The 15,032-nt window shown below is 40.1% G+C and overlaps 1 protein-coding gene across 4 annotated transcripts in view; it reads right to left on the reverse strand.

Annotated features, from left to right (window-relative positions):
• The window catches only part of shank1 (SH3 and multiple ankyrin repeat domains 1), an 87,035-nt gene extending 72,874 nt beyond the window's left edge, over window positions 1-14,161 (reverse strand). For all 4 annotated transcript variants that reach the window (XM_034219639.1, XM_034219637.1, XM_034219636.1 and 1 more), the window contains exon 1: window positions 13,792-14,161. The gene's annotated coding sequence lies outside the window, so the exon portion shown is untranslated. The remainder of the gene's footprint in view (window positions 1-13,791) is intronic.
• Between the last annotated feature and the right edge of the window lie 871 nt (window positions 14,162-15,032).

The following is a 15,032-nucleotide window of genomic DNA, read 5'->3' on the forward strand; positions in this document are numbered from 1 at the left end:
CACAGTAATACACCCAAGACTTACACAGTGGGGATTTCAGCGTAATGCTGATGCTAAGCAGGTATAATGTTTACCCAGTTCGCCATCTTAGTTTAGACTGTTAGCCTGATGACATTTTCTAGTTTTCACTCAACAAAACTTCCAGCTGATGGGATTATCATTTGTCTAGTTGGTTGTTGTTTTCTTTATCAAGAAACAAAGAACGAGACAAATGGAAATGTTGACCTGAATATAGTGCTAGACATCAAGATGATTACATTTAGGATTTATCAACTGAAAGTCATGAATGTCTTTACAAACTCTTGGCCTACAAACCCATCTAGTGAAGTGACATATTTATACTGCTGGTGGTGCTAAAAAAACAAAATATATGAGGGTTTATCTTTACGGTACCATGGATATCTGATCAAAATGTCATGGCAATCCAATCCATCCAGTAGTTGCTAAGCTTTTTCAATCTGGACCAAAGTGGTGGAAGAACAACTGTGACTTTCATAACAACATTATATATGATAAAAGTCTGGCCTCCTATTTTCAAATACCCTTTTTTGAGATTACAAAGTTACCTAAGCCCATGTTGAAATGTAAACGGAGGTCAAAACACCACAACTGCAAAACATTTGTAAACATATTCATGCTCACAACAAATCAAAAAGCTTTCACGCTGACAATGAGCCCGAAGACATCTATCCAATTCCGCCTCTCTGATTTTTGAGCATCAAAATAAATCATACAGTAGTACAGGAAGAGGAGACACGGACATGGTGGGGAAAAGCAATATAACAAACTCCCGGAAGGCTCTCTATATATAGACAACAGTGGATTATAGTAAAGATGTGAGTGGGTGATTGAAGACACATAAATACATGAGTGTGTGAGCTCTTTTTAAGGGGGAAGAGCATCCCAATAGCCAAGATTCCTGTGGTTCAAAATAGTGTTTACCAAACCAATCATTACTCAACAACACAGTAACTAAGGTATTTTGTGGTTGAAATCATGTTTTCCAGACTATTAAGCTCAATGTTTGCTGAGAGCAGAGCTTGTTGAATCCCCAAAAATAATAATCAGCACTAGTGGGGCTAGCTTTGTAATATGAATACAAATGACTCCAAGGTTGCTAATGTCCCTAAAGGCAGAGCATAGCTCATCTTCGTACCTATTAATCAAACAGAGGTCAGGTTGTTAACAAGGTGCTGTCACATTTTGACAGCTGATGAATTAACCACAAATAAAGAATGCTTTTTGACTGAGCAAACAAGCTAAGACTCTTATAACTTTGGCAGTTCGTTTTTAACCTTAAGGCAACATTATGTAACAATTTTACCTTAAAATAACTGCTTCAAAATATGTTTTATTCTACACTGACTTGTCATAGGGAGAATGAGGTGTCACTGTCGGTCCCACCCTTGGCGAAAACGGTTTATCTTGCACTACTGAACCAAAATGAGAGGGTCATACAATCTCCTGAAAGGGGGTAACGCTTTACTAAACTCAGTTAATTTAGGTGAACCTGGATGATATTGTGTGAAGGAAATGTATTCTGGTTGTACTCCATATATTCTGCCTTGAGCTGTGTGATTGACTTAGTTTCTTGATGAACAGAAAGCTTTACTCATTACTCAAGTAAGGCTAAACTCTAACTTTTGCTAACAATAGCTACCTTCAGCTAGCTAGTTTTTGACTTAGTTAGCCGTGCTGACGCTAGGATAGGACATTTGGACCACTCAGAGGACGAGGTTGGACTTGGAAAATGTTTCGGAATATTGTTGTAAATAGGATTTAAATAGTTGCTGATTATTTGTTCTATTGTCTGCCAATTGACTACTTGATTTTTAGACTAATCTACACGGCTCTATTACCTTGCAATAAAGCAGCCTTGTACATTTGATACCAGTCTTTCTCTGCATGCATGTAAGAGGCTGCAGTGTTTGTTGAAGCTTCTCTCTTCTCCACAGGAGAGAAAGACAGTCAATCAGCCGGGGAACCAGAGAGCTGAGATCTCATGCAAATAGCTTGCTAATTAATCAACTTTATTTGTCATCTTCACTAAATCTCAGTGGGACAACTCAGAATCTGTACTTGTTTTCAGCTAGCAGCCACATATGCTGTCTGTTTCAGAGAGCTGAGTAAAACCCTAAATCGACCTACAGACTCATCTATCTTGTCTGGCTGAAGAGCAGAAGAGGTGGCTCAGCTCAGAGTGGCAGGACCCACTCAATGAGGGCCGCACCGAGGGACAAGTTGGGGCTAATAGTTGGCAGCGCGTGGGGAGATCATGAATAAATAAGCCACAATGCGAGTAGCTGTAGGGAAGGAGACTGCCTGAACATACGATGGGCTGTGAAATATTAAAGGTGGATGCTGTTTCAAGGCTTCAGGCAACAAATGGGAGCCTGACCATGTGGCAACCCCAAAGTCGTCCCTTTTTGTTTTCTATGGACATACAGGAGACCAGTGAGACTTCACATGTCTCAGTAGTTCATATTCACAAGAGCCTGCTGGACTGTTTAGCTTCTCTGTTCAGAACATCCTCTGAAGTCTGTCAGAAAGCGTCAGCAGAGTCAGCGCAGCAATGGAAGTTTTGATCTCAACACTCTGGGAGTTTACCGAAGCAGGGATTTGAGATGAGCAAGCAGCTCTGACATAAAAATGCAAGTTTTTATTGTTGTTGGTATTAAACGCCATTAACCAGAAGACACGATGAGAGCTCTGATTCAAATCCACTCAAATTGTCTAACAATAAGGTGTAAGGAGCAGGGAGCCAAAAGTGGTGAAAAGCTGTCATTGTTTGAGAAAGCCTTGTTTGACCGACTGAAGGAAGGTTTTTATAGCTCCCTGCGGTTCAGCAGCGGCTGAATCAGCATTTCTTCCGTGAGGGCCTGTGCTTCCTCTTTTCAAGGCTTGGAATTGAAAATCTATTTCCTCAGACAGATACAGAATCCCAAATACATCAATTAAACGCTTCTTCCTGCCACTTTTTCTTTGCCATTCTTTGGGATGGGATTCTACCATCTAACATTACAAGTTAGCAGCGACGTGCAGTCAGGGGAGGCAGGGGAGGCAGAGCCTCACCTGTCATACTCCAATGTAACGGAAAAACAACTAAAGAAAAACTAAATAATAATAAAATGTCTCCACTGATCTGTGTTGTAAGTGTGATTTCTGTATGATTCCAATCGCTTTTTATAGTCAAAATCAGCAAATTGTCCGAGCTCCGCTACAACTACATGGGAGCGATGAGGAGTGAGGCAGGGACAAGCTCTGCCTCACGTAAACCCACAGTAACTGGCTGGAGCGCGGGCACTAATGTAGCGCGGGCACTTATTTTGTGAGCGCGCTCAAGCCAGTTACTGTGGGGTAAGGTGAGGCACAGATGAGCTCTGCCTCACCTCAGAATGCGTCACCCCACAGAAACTGGCTGGAAAGCGGGCCCTAAGCGCATGCCTGTTACCATCTCACTGTAGGTCACCAATGTAATGTTTGTAGATCCCTTTATTACATGTGTCCTCGCCATCCATAGTCTCTAAATAACCTATTTCACGTATTTAGGCCCGCTGGTCTCATCATATAACGGCAATGAAAAAAGCACCAGGAGAGGCAGCCATAACCTCTGCCGCACTGAAGGGGGCGCACGTGAGCCCACAGGTTCTTGTTGCTACTGTTATTCTACACAGAGACGGTAGACGCAAACAACAAGCTAGACTTTTGAAACTAGAGGAAGATAAGGAGGACTTTTACAAAAATGTAATGGAGATTGTTGTCCAGAAGGATAGCATGGACTTCATCTTCAAGTCAAGGTAAGACCACAATTGTAATGAACATGGGATCTTACTAAGAAAGAACAATCCAATATTTAGATTTTGGGTATCCTTTTGTTGAACAGTCTGTTTAAAATGAATCGAAGCATCAGACTAAAAAAGCTTTTGAAAATCACCGAACATTTCGATTAAGGTCAAAATATAATATTTGTAAATCTGACTCTGAAAGAGTCAGTGCCTCACCAGCCATGAACCTCACCGCACGTCACTGCAAGTTAGTTATTTGTCGTGACTGAGTTAAGCATAAAACACTTTATTACATTTAAGAGGGAAATATCGGTAATTTGACCCTGTCCGTTAAATGTATTTGGAAGCTGACTACATAGTATATTATTTTTCTACGTTATTATAATATATATATATATATATATATATCAGGGTTTCCGCCAGGATTTGTTCTCGCCGGTCATATGTCCGGACAGAATTAATTTTACCGGACAAATTTGAAATGTACCGGTCATGTTTCAATAATAATAATAAGAATTGTGTAGCAGTTTCCGTTAGCAGGTAATTACGGATTAGGACCGGATATGCTGATGTTTAAAACTCAGTTAATGGGGATCGTTTTTATATTGCTTCAGTTTATAATCGTAACAGATCGGAAAAATTCAGATTCATTTTTCAATAAATGATTCCGCAAACAACAAACAACATAATTATTACATTCAAATAAACTACTTTTAGTAGATGAAGTACATTATTCAAATTAACTTTGAATAATAACACGGGAGAAACGGATCATCTCTTTTCCCCTCTCCCTCTCTCTCCTGACAGCCCGTCAGTTTCTCCTGCAGCTCGCTAAACAGAGGCGGGGCTTCAGGTGATCATGCAGAGCTGCGTGTCTCGGTCTGACTCAGCAGCTGATCTGATCTCTCTCGCGTGTCCGGTTATACTTCACTCGCGTTTATGTCCATATCGATCAGATCCAGCTCTCCTGATCGGCCTTCATAGAGAGCACCGATCAAACTATTAACAGTGAATATCGGCCGATCGATCGGAGCATCGGACATTTTGACCGGCAGGTTTTGAATTTACCGGTTTTTATTAAATTTTACCAGCTAAAAACCGGTAATTACCGGCTAACGGAAACCCTGATATATATATATATATATATATATATATATATATATATATATAATATCAAATTGATTCAAAATATGAATGGTTGAATACAGTATCCTAACTTTCATTTGTTGTATTTAAATATTTTGTTAGGATTAAACTATTGAGGATTAATCAGTATATATAAAGAAGTGCAATCTACGGTACATATTTACAAGCAATTTACACAAGCTTCAGTAATAACAATACTATAACACAATGCATTTGTATAATACAACACCATCAAAGAAGCCGTTTAAAGAGCCTACTTAAATTGGACCTATCATGCTATATTTGAAACATATATTGTAGGGCCATACCTATATAAAACATGTCTGTGAAGTTTTCTTTTCAAAATACCACACAGATCATGCATTTTAGCCATGCCTCATTTCGCTCGAGTGGCGAAGTCCCTCCCCTTCCGGTGGACCTCCATGGGACCTTATTTCGGAAGAATTATGTATTGAAGTCAATGGAGAGAGAAAGATTATCTTTCGATCCCGTTTGAATTGTGCCACGAATTACACATATGATGTTTGTCAATTTAAAAGATAATTTTGCAAGTAAAACTGTGAAGTAACACATTTGTTTGTGTGAAACGCTCAATGAACTACATCTCTGGTCTCGCAGAACAACACACGTCACAAAGAAAGATGGCCGTCACTACTGTCTTGTCAACAAAACGATTGACTACCCTCACTATCACCACAATGAAACACGTCCAGAAAAATGTCATGCAAAGCTGCCTGCCTGCCTTCCTTTGATTCTCTCTGAACTGCCTGGTCTTTTTAATGTTTAATGTCAACCATTTGTGCAGATAGCATGAAGTAGAAAAGATCGGCGATCGCCGATGCTAGCGTTAGCATTTCTCCCCCGGCTTAAATTGTGTATTATAAAATGATCACACCGGTGACAGTACTCTTCAAAGGGTTCACGAAATATGACTACTATTCTTACTGTTTAACATGTTGGGTTACTTAATGTTACTTCATATTAAGGCTAATAAAAATGACACGGCTGTAATGCTAACTAACGTGCTAGCTACTAGCTAGGTAGCTAACTTGATCCAGCCACTCCTGGTCCTTTCATCAAACGGGAAGCGAAAGAACGAGCAAGACCCATTGCTGGTATGATAACAACCTGGTACTAAGCACACAGGCATCTTGTTAAAGTTATCTTATCTTAGCCAGCGCCATATAGATAGATTATATCTATATGGCGCTGATCTTAGCTACCTCTTAGTGGAGGAAAACAATTATGACATCACTTACGCGACTCTGGGATTTGTAGTCTTTCTAGTTGCGTATTTTTCATAGTCTTATATTTCAACAGTTTTACGACAAACTGACTTTTTTGACATGGAAATCATTTTTTAAGATTGACAAACATCATATGTGTAATTCATGGCACAATTCAAACGGGATCGAAAGATAAGTTTTCTCTCTCCATTGACTTCAATACATTATTTTTCCGAAATAATGTCCCATGGACCGGAAGTAGATGGGCGTGACTTCGCCACTCTATTTGCTCTTTTCCAGCCCTTTTTTTGCAAGGGCTGATTCTGCTTTTGTGGCAGACTACAGCGCCACTTACAGGCCTGGCATATGTACTACAGCGTCTCCAGCGCTTTCGAGCGGTCTCTCATTCCCCTGATAGGTGGAGAGTTGCCCATATAGGCGGAGCACCCCTTTTCTGACGTCAGAAAAATTCAAATAATAATCAGCTCCATTGCAGCCCCGTTTTTAGAGATTTGGGTATGGAGGAAAAGAGAGAGGGTTGTGTTTTCTGACACTTGGTGAGTTCCCTGACACACCAGGGACACATATTCATGTATAAAAGACGTACAAAAGTGCATTTTGCATGATAGGTCCCCTTTAAAGTATATTTTGCTGATTATACCTCTGTATTTTTACTTCCTCCACAACAGAGGAAACCACATTTATCACAAGACAGAACAGCTGTTGTTGCATGATATCACTGTTCTTTATTTCCCTAAATCCTGACTCTGTTAAAAACAGTAAATGAACCTCCTTATCCTTCTATTTCAATAATCCACTGAGACTTGGATGCATTTGATGTGTGACTGTCATCTGTGTTTCTTGTTATCTGCCTTGTAAGTGACAGATAAGTAATAAAGAAGCCGAGGAGCCTCAGCCAAACGACTGCCAGCCACAGATTCCATCAGACTTCACAAACTCTAACCACAGAGGGAAAGCCATCACACACTTACTGTATTAATCCAAGCTATATGTAGGCCAATCATTACGGCTTCCCATCAAATGTTTCCTATAGGCAACTTCTTCTTTGCCCCTATCAATGCTTTCCTCTATTTCTAGCTTGTTTCTCTTTCTCTTCTAACTTGGACTGACAATCTCAACATACTTTGGATCATCAGCAGCAACATGTATGATGTATTTTGTGCAGAAGTATCCACACTGTACGTCTTATTATGCTATAGTGAATGTGAATGTTTCTTTTCACATTTCAAGATCAGATCCCTGTCTGTCCACAACTGACTATCATAAGGACACTGACACTGATATACAGGCAAATTGGCAAGATGTACAGTTTTTTATATATCATCACCATTCACACTGCCACGGCTCCTATCCACTGTTACTATAAATACAACCAGCTGTGCTCCCATTATTAATGCAGCAATACGGCCAAACCATCCCTGGCCCAAACACTGCAGATTCATCATCTCCCATAAACTTTAAAACACCCACTGCTGCCTACTGCTGATGCAAACTGACACACATAAACAGGCAGAAAAGGTGCATGCTCACACACCAACACACTATTCTTTCATGACAAGTTCACTAGTGGAGGAGGAGGCCATCAGAGAGGGAGAATCAGCATGAAAACCAAAAATAACGCATTTCATTTTGATGACAGATCAGTTACTGTTTGAAAAACATTGCAAAATGGATGCAGGAGGCTGTAGCTCAGTGTAGGGGAATAAAATGAGGCTCTATTCCTATTTGCTGAGAAACTGTAACACATAGAGATGTAATACTGTTATGTTAAGAGGTGGCAGAGAGAATAATAGACAGAGAGCTCATAAACTGTTTTTGTAATGCCAAAGCTAATCACAACATTCAAAAATGTAGAGTCAAAAGTTAAACCACCCATATTGCATTTTCCATCAGCTGCATCTGTTTCCAGACAAGATTTAGTCTCTGTTGAAAAACAAACAGATGCAGCTCAACACCTTTCAATCACAAATTGCAAACTGACTCCAATTTGCACAAGCACCAAGCCATTAGCAGTGACAGTATCATCAGCAGAAATATCAACAACACCACTGCTATGGACAACTTGAACTGCTGCCTAAAACATCATTAAACTATCCAAAATCCTAATGTTTATTAAATCAAGACAAAGAGGCTTAGATTTTCAAGGAGCTTGATTAATATATTTATAAAAGTGAAGTATGTATTTGATAAGATACTGTACTTATCAAAAAAAAATTATGATTGAAATGATTTTACACATTTCTCTCTTTGGTTCAATCAAATAAGCCTCTCACAGATAACATAGTTTAAAAATACTTGGATACTTATTGAACACTGCTCAAAAATCATATCAGACTGTCTTTCTTTCAAAGCTTATGGGAATAATAGTGAAGATCAATAAGAATTTCCAGCAAAATACATGAAAGTGTTAGTATATTTAAAACATATGTATAACAATTGTATGGTCACAAAAAAATTTAATTGCAGTTTTTTGTTACAAAGCAAATAAATAATTGCATCTCAAATACTAATTCCGTTAAATCATTCATTGTGTGTTAAAGTAACAAAAACAATTCTAGATCAAATTAATAGCCAACCTATAGCCAACCCAACTACAGTTGCCAAACCGTAGATTTCTAAGATGTAAAACCACCTGAAAGCTGAACCACCTGATCAGTGCTTTCAAGTAAGTAGACCACATCTACTGACTTTCTCATAGGACCTGAATGCAGCATTACATCCACACACACTAATCAAACCACCCAGCACATCTACAATCCCGCCATATATATATGTCTGCTGCTGCTAAATATAGCAACCCCGCTTTGATGATGCTGCGGTGACTGTGGAGAACTCGAAATAACCCCCCTCTCTGCTTCTCAATGGCGCAATTACCCGTAATAGATTAAGTGCATTCAGGATGCATGGAGGAGTCTGGCCAAAGCCCTGCACCGTGCATGACCTAATGAAGAAGTGGCTAGTATGGCTATGCAAATGTGCCATGTGTTGAGTAAGCAGCCATAGCGTATTAACAGGGTTGCCAACTTTGGGTACCTGGCTGGAGTGAGATTTTGATATCATGGGTTTAATTACACATAGGCCTATACGCACTAAATTACTGCTATCGTGTTAGCAGCGGGACCTTAGCATATATATAGGATATATATACAATATATACAAATACACAATATTGGACACAGACTATAAAGGGCACAAAGTTTCATTCACTAATGAAAGTCAAACACATGTTTATTTCCACTGTTTTACATGTGCCTGTCGCGATAAGCAATTAATTGACTTATCGTACGATAAATAAAAATGAACTCGATAAATTGCCATTTACATGAGGATGTGACTAGCAGTTTGAAAGGATGTACTTGAATTATTATTATATATTATCATTATGCGGTCTAAAATGGTCATACAACGGTGCCAACAATATTATCGTTTATCGCAATAATTTCCGGGAAAATGTATCCAACAAAATTAATTATCGTGAGAGGCCTATATACATGAAACACACACACACAGACAAATCTACAGACTTACTCCAAACTGCCAAATATATTAATTAACACACTCTCACTCTCATATACTCTTTGACTCTATTTTGGCCTAGTAGAACAATAAGCAGCAGACTTTTACTTTTTTATCATTTCTACTGGATCTTAGATCTGCGCATGCGCAATACGGGTCGGGGATTGACCAACTGGCTCCGGCTCCCACTCGCTCCCACTGCTCTGCTGTCTGTTAACGTTGTTAAGTGGTGGGGGCGGGGAGGGAGCGGATCGACAGCTTGAGCAGCTGTCAACTCAACATTGTAAATAACCAACCAAAAACGATCGCCGGTTCATCTTGTTTTTGGGTGAGAATAGTTTGGGCAGCGTGAGAGTTGGCAACCCTGGTATTAACTAATGGGGAAAAGGACTTAGAAAACGTGAGGCAACCCGGGCTGTGTGAACACTCAAGTTATCAAAAAAACAAAACGTTTTCCAACATATAAAATGTAACTCCTCAGTTAGCATGTTCATTAAAGCTACATCCCACATGCTACCAGCTAGCTAGCAAAAACTAGCATAAGGAACGTTTTAACAAGTTATATACTTAGTACTTTGGGCTAATACCTGTTTGTGAGCAGAGACATTACAATTAAAACATAAAAATATATACTTGTATCATTCCAACTTACTTCTAAGCATGTTATCCCTTGGCTCAGGTGGTGCAGTAGTGTGTGTTGCACATGTGACTGGAGAGTGCGCTGCACCCTTCAGATTTGTTCTAACCTTTTCAAATTCATATATTAATATAAATACAATTGCTCGGATATGTATTATAACCTTGGCCTTTATTTATTTTTGAAACATTAAAAAGTACATAAAATGTTAACATGACACAGATCTGTGTTGCTTTTTGCATATCTGCAAACATATACATATTGATCTTTGAGCCCTATCAAACCATATGGCTGGCTTGCCAAGATTGGATTTGCTTTAATTAACCAATTGTGTTAAACATAATTTGAACTAAAGAACAATTAGCATCTACAGACAATATCAGACTGTCCAAACAGAAGACATTACAGGATTAATTACATTTTCTAAGTAATTATCCCTTACAGATAACCTGATGAGTGATATGACCTCGACTAACATTTAGCAGTTCAAACACTCATTCAAACACTTTTAAGAAACACTTTATATTAAAGGAAATGGTCATCACTTTTGTAAAGCAAGGCAGGTAAAGACAAATGTACTGATAGTAATGGGCCTCTGTCTACCAAACTCCTTGACAGCCTATTAATACTAGACAGAACCATCACTCAGGAATGATAAAACAATCAGGGTGTAATGACTGATAGAGATGGAGACAGAGCTACTCAATAAAAGTTAGGTGGAAAGAGTTACGACAGAAAATAGGAGAAACAAGAGAGAGGACAACGCTGAAGTAGGACAGAGCGCACGGGAGGCCCATCTGTCCCAGATCAGTCGTCTCCTGCCGGCAAGAGAGGGAGAAGGAAAGAGTGAAATAAGAGAGAAAGAGGGAGAGAGTAAACGAGATGGCTAAATCTGGAGTTTTGATCTACATCCTCCTCTGAGCAACGTAGCAAATGTTAAAAAAGGAAGTGAGGATTCACTCCCTGCACATACCAGAGGAGAGATTAAAAAGTAAATATACGCTAAAACCTAAAAAAAGGCTCTTGACAAGTTGTTAGCACCGCACTTACTGAACACAGGGATGTGCAGTTTAAAAGAAACAGCATTGACCTCATTTCTCTTCCTCTACGACCCCTGTGGAAGAGGTTTCAGAATAAATATGGCTTGAAAAAAATCCCAATTATTCCACTCAATCATCATGTATTTTCATAAGGCTTTTTTTGCCATCTTTCATACAAGTAAGCCATGTTGTGGTTAACAATCACCTTTTTCCCAAGCTTTGTAGAATCAAATGAGTGGAGAAAAGAGATGTTGGTTCCCTGATCCCAACATTAGGATTGCCTCGGGTGTAAATGCTAACTGTATGCTGTGTTCTGTGTGTGAAGTAGAACTTAAATGTGGCGTTCCAAAACACTGTCAAACAAGAATGAATCAAAAGTACTTCAGTTTATGGGGGATGTTTATGATGGTTGGTAAATTATGACTGTTAGCTGGACCTTAATTCACTCTGTGCCAACTTACATCTGAAGTACAAACAACATGACCGCTATAATTAACATTCAACGGCTTCTGCATCAGTCTATGAAATCAGATCAACTCGGCTTCAACTGGCCAAATGAATTGAGCTCCCAGATAGTCAAAATAACAGATCAGCTAAACTGGGATCAGCACCTCTGAACCTCATAAGACTACAGACTACAACTTCAGACACTGTATACATCTGACCAGCCGAAGGACTAGCAACATGAACAGCTGGATGTCATACGAGATTGACAGTGAAGGTTGCCTTTTGATGGAGCAAACAGCAAGACATAAAGTGGTGTTAATAGATTATTGCTGGACTCCAATTCAACATTCCTGTTAACTCTTTCTTACCAGAAGTGTGTTCAAGAAATGAATATAATGCTGTCCAAGTCAGATGGTGAAAATGATATGGCTACCTGATTGCCTGTAGCAAAGAACAAGGTGGGGATAACTAGGTAAAGAAACACAACATAAACTATTTACTACAACACAATAGAAAAAGAAAGTTAGACAAGAGGAGAATACATTTTTTGTGTATGAATGAAGCACAACTTAAACGGATCGGCAGAGCTTATGTTAGGGTGAAGCAACTGCTTGACATCAGTATGTGATGTGTGTTTGAAGCCCCACTCAAAGTAAAGAGTGCAGTGTGTGTTTCACACGCTTGCACACCAGAGATTAACAGAATAATCAGTACACATCATCAAAATAACACTTTTATACATCAATACACACTATATGCTTCTTGAAATCCACTGTTAATTAACTTGTCATTGTTATAAATTGTCTGTGTGGAGTGTGATGAGCACACAAAGCCTCAAACAACAAGTTGTTTGCAATTTAACTTTCAATACTTCTACATTATGCTGAAATCCACCTTACAGCTCTTGGCAACATTCTGCAGTACAGAAGAAGGGGTAATTATGTGTGTCCTGTAAGTGACCTGCCATCACCTTCCTATGGGCTATATCCAATAGAGACAAAGGCGTCTATAGATAGAATAACGTCAAGTACAGAGATAATGACAAGAACCAACCAAACACATGTTTCCTGCTGGCAGGATGACCCTTTTTTGTGAGGCAGTGGCTCAAGTGAAAGGACAGTAGTTTGAACATTAGCTATACAACTCCTCTGCTGTTTAATGCATGGCAACACTTATTATATCTGTACCTGAGTGCATTATTTCCCACAATTTTAATGCTAAGGTACACCTGTGTCCGTGTTCATCCATGCATACCCTGCTTTTCACGCTACAGTCAATATGTCAGGGTAGCATAAGTGAGAGTTACTGTGGGATTTTATGCACAATAAATCCAAGCATGTCTCATACATCTACCTACAGCATATCTCTCTTTTTGGGGGGATTAGCTAAATGTTCACATTTAAACTTGACTATGCCTTGTGTACAAATCTGTGTATCCTTCCGCGGATGCATCCTCCTTTTTATTTCCCCACGTTTTCTCTTGTCCCCTCTTCTTGTGCCTCCATGTAAAGCTGGAAGAGAGTATTCATCTGCTGGCATCATTGAGTAATCCACTGTCAAACATTGTTTGTTTCCTCTTTTCTGTGCATCCTTTCAGCACATCCATTACAGCTGTCTTGTCTTTCTCATGTCATTTTTTTCATTTTGTGCAACTGCTGTATATCTTAAATTAAAGCCGTGTGATAGAGAAGTTCATGTGTTACATCAATGCAGTCAACTTGAACATGCAACCCCCTCCCTACCCTATTGCACACACACACACACACACACACACACACACACACACACACACACACACACACACACACACACACACACACACCCTTTGATTCCAACACTATCGCTCCACAAACATGAAATCGTATTCTCTTCTGCTTTGCCATGCACCCCCCACCCCCCCCCGCCTCCATCTCCGTGCATGTCTCCTTGAGACAGAATAAAAGAAATGCAGAAAAGACAGAAAACATTCTTACTGTCTTCTACAATCCCAGAAGAAATACAGAAATGCCTCCTCGGGAAAAAGGGACACAAGTAGAAAAGAGAGAAGGGGGAGCCCAGCGGTTGCCAGTTGCAAAGGAGTAAGGAGTGAGGAGGGGCGAGCAGGAAGATGATGAAGACTGGATAAAGGGGAAAAAAGAAAAGATAATCACTGCTGCAAGAATGGAGACCCTCCTCCTCCTCCACAGCCGCCTCAAGAAATTACAAGGAGCCCGGCGTGCTGCTGTATGCTGAGGGATGGAGCATTATCCTCGCTCCCAGCTCGTCCTCCAGCAGCAACAGCAGCTCTGTAGTAACACTTCTCTCCACTCGGTCCGGCAATCTCCCCATCCCTCACTCGCTATCCTCCCCTCCACCCTCCACCCTCCACCCTCCCTTCAGCATGTTCAGAGTCCCATCTCTCTCTCTCTCTCTCTCTCTCTCTCTCATCAGGTATAATGTATCTCTCTCTCTCTCTCTCTCTCTCTCTCTCTCTCTCTCTCTCATTGTACTGGTTGGTTGGTTGCTCTCTCTCACCTCCCTCCCATACCTCTCTCTCTCTCTCTCTTTCCCTCCCCTCCTCCCTCCATCTCTCTCCCCTCAATCATTACCCGGATACAGGGCATACCCCTCCCACCCTTTATCTCTCTCTCCCTCTCTGTCTTTGATGTTGTGGAGTCTCTTAACTGTTTATTTTTTCCTTCTCACAGAAAGCAACATAGAACAAAGTGGGATCCACCCAACAGTGCAGTGATACACATATCACACACACATAAAACAGTATCCAATAACTAGCATGCAATATCAACAACAAAACCACAGACGTCAATTAGCGACATGTCTCTCTTTTAAATGGATGCTTTCCATAATCCAACCATTATTTCCAAACATACAGAGCAGCACAAATTGCAGCAGTGCAGCCAATATGTGTATTTTCTCTTTCACACACGCACAGAAATATGAATTAGAAATGAAAGAGATGTGTATAAGAGGATGAGGGAAGCCACTACTGCAATGCTTATTACCATAGAGGGGGGTGAGGGAGGAGAGGTGTGTGGGTGGGTGAAGAGGGAGCTTTCTACAGACGAGCTGAACTGAATAGCAAGTAGAAATCAACTCCATTATACCAATCAGTGATGAGTGAAGCATGTCAAACTTGCCTCATGGCTTTAATGAGCAAACACCTCTTTAATTGGTGGGGATGAGTAGGAGTGGTTGGGGGTGGCGGTCCTAATGG

This window comes from Gymnodraco acuticeps, unplaced genomic scaffold, assembly GCF_902827175.1.
Source record: "Gymnodraco acuticeps unplaced genomic scaffold, fGymAcu1.1, whole genome shotgun sequence".
NCBI lineage: Eukaryota > Metazoa > Chordata > Actinopteri > Perciformes > Bathydraconidae > Gymnodraco > Gymnodraco acuticeps.